Below are 3,016 nucleotides of genomic sequence, written 5' to 3'. Positions count from 1 at the left end.
CTGTTTGCTTGCATTTGGGAAAAGGAGTCTGTCCCAGACAACTGGAGAGAATCGGTGATAGTGCCCGTTTTCAAAAAAGGGGCGCGTAGTGAGTGTGGTAACCACAGGGGGATCATCTTGACCCCGGTCGTAAAGAGACTGTTGGCATCAATTGTGCTTCGTTGCTTTACGGTGGCCCGTGAGATACTGGCTCGAGAGCAGCAAGCAAGATTCCGGCCTCGTAGGGGTTGCGTTGACCAAATCTTCACACTTCGTCAGGTGCTAGAACAACGCCATACGTATCAGCGACCCACAATTCTAGTATTCCTGGATTTTCGAGGCGCATTCGACTCGGTTAATCGGTCTTTTCTTCTCCACATGCTTGGCCACCAAGGAATGCCCCGGAAGTTTGTAAACATAATACGTACTTTGTATTCTTACTTCTGGGCGTGTGAGGGTGTACGGAGAGCTCTCCAAAAGCCTCTGTACACAAAGCGGTGTCCGTCAGGGATACCCGCTTTCTCCATTCCTTTTTAACTTCGTAATCGATGAAATAATGAGACGAAAGCTGGAAGGTCACCTAAACCCTGGTGTTCAAGTAGCCTGTGAAGAAAACCTTGTCGATCTGGAATATGCAGGCGACATCGCTCTCATGCTCGAAGAGGAGGAGAAGGCGCAATTCTTGGATGAACTGACCAAAGTAATCCTGTCCTTCGGTATGCACTTTGCAAAGGCCTGCACGAAATTGCATGTAATCCAACTGTGTCGAGAGTGTTGTAAAGCCTCAAAGGAATGTCCAACACACGTCTCTCGTTGCGTGCCTGTAAGGAATGCGTAAGATCCTGGATCAACTCCGCTGATGAGGTATTACACCAAAGTGATATTAAATTGCGTTCATTTCAGTAACACTCGAGGGTTTTAAAAGCTTTCAAAAAATTTACCCAATTTAAGTTGCAAGTGGGATGAGCTCCAACCCGTCCGATATCTAGTCATTACCTTCACCCTGGTTTCCAAGGATCATCCAGCAGTTAAACAACAGTATCTACGTATGACGCACTGCTGTGCGCTGGCACCCGCTCCTAAGTTGGCCTGAGCACCGGAAGAAACAGTCGAATGCCCGTACACAAAGAAGATCGCGCTCAGACGCACTGGAGAAAACTGAACGCCCTGTATCCAGTGCAAATTCTGGCGCCTCGGGACGGAACGGTGGAATCCACGAGGTATCACTTCGAATGAACGACTACGTCGCGAACCTGCAACGGACCAGTGGGGTCGAGTCTGGTTTGTCAGAATATTGGCCAATCAAAACCCAGGATTCAATTCAGTGCATCCCATCTCGACACAGATTCAGGATTGACCTCTTGAAACACGCCGCGGTAACTCCATCAATATAGTTGTGGTAAGATGTTTTCCCTTCATTAAAGTTTATCATGAGGTGCCGTGTCATTTATTATGCTGCGATGAGTTTCGTAAGATCTATGCTGTGTAGGGTAATTTGGTCACCGATCCACGGCATGATACACAGGACCGAAGCTGTCGCCCAAGCTATCCCGGTCGGTTTTACTCTTTGCGTTTGGTGGCTGGAAATCGAAAACGAAAGAAGGGTGTAGCACTGCTTTTTAGGTTCTCAGTTTGTTGTAGTAAGCGTTCCAGTTCGTGGACTAACATAGTGTCTAATGATGGCATGAACTGGGTTCCTGAAGGAGCGTGTAAAACGTTTGGATGAAGGCCACTCCACGCAGAAAATACTCGAAAAGAGAACAATTATGCCCAGTCAAAGTGTGTGCTCTCGGCTTGAAAATCCTCTTACCATGTCCCCGCCGTAAGTTAGATGGGTAAATGGTGGAAACCTATAGGCCAAACCTTGTTCAAACAGGGCATAAGCTAGGATTACGTCCCCTCGGAGGTGTCTGTACTGCCAGGAAAACAGGTCAAGCACAGCGAGACGCGTTTCGTATACCTCGGATTTAAGGTAGGTAACCATTTTCGTAGCAGTTCACTGGATACACTCAACGAGGGTCACGTCATTCACGCATCCTGAGCAGAAAACTTGGGTGGCATATTCAAGGAGCGCTCTGACGTAGGCCCCATGAAATATTGGGGACTTCGCATGAGTAATACTAGAGAAGGTGAGCTTATTCATTTACAGAACGGGAAACGCCTTTTTGGCCGGTTTTTCATGGTGCAATGTGAAGGGCATGTTTGAGGAGAGCCAGATACCCTAATCGTTTTTGGCATCTATCCCCGTTATGTCTTCTCGTCCATTCTTACCATGCACGACAGGCGTTCGCTGGTCCTCTCCGAATGACATATGGACGCAATTTCTAATATTCGGAGGGAGTTACGATTCAACAACCACTGCTTCGCAGCGTCTACATACGTTTGAAGGGCACTGGCATTAGAACTCTAGGATTTCAAGTCGACCGTAAAAGTGGACACGGAGTTGCAAGAGCATCTAAAAGGTCCCAAAACGGAGCCCTGAGGAACTCCAATGCAGACCGATGCAAAAGAAGAGTAGGCCGAGCCTAGTTTTATTCGGAATGTTCTGCCTGATAAGAACGCCTTAATCCAGTACAGAATTTTCCCTTGAGTCCCGTGAGACTTGAGTTTATGGACTGGCCGGACTCGTGGGACTCGATCGAATGCTTTTGAGAAGCTGAAAATTATGGCATCCAATATGAGTCATTCATTCTTGGCTTGGGTTAAGCTGTCCATAAGTTCGAGCATGTTCGTCGCGCAAGAACGGTTTGGGAGAAATCTGTGTTGAATTGGAGGTGTCAAGTTTCTGGTAGTAAGGTGATCTAGGTTGGCTCGCTTCAGAATGCGTTTCGTCACATTGCACGGCACGCTAGTGAGGCTAACAGCCGCCGGACGATAGTCAGTCTTCCGTTTTTTAGATTGACGTGATAATCGCTTCCTTTCAAGCAGAGGAAGACTGCCTTTATCGAACGGCTAGCGGAACATCAGATAGAAATGAGTTGCGAGTGTGAATGACGTTTCCTCCAAGACGCTTGGATGAAGTTTGTCTAGTCCCAGA

The sequence above is a fragment of the Opisthorchis viverrini genome (genome assembly GCF_000715545.1).
Source record: "Opisthorchis viverrini unplaced genomic scaffold opera_v5_1, whole genome shotgun sequence".
Taxonomy (NCBI): domain Eukaryota; kingdom Metazoa; phylum Platyhelminthes; class Trematoda; order Opisthorchiida; family Opisthorchiidae; genus Opisthorchis; species Opisthorchis viverrini.
The sequence above is the reverse complement of the archived record's forward strand: the minus strand, read 5'-3'. Positions refer to the sequence as shown.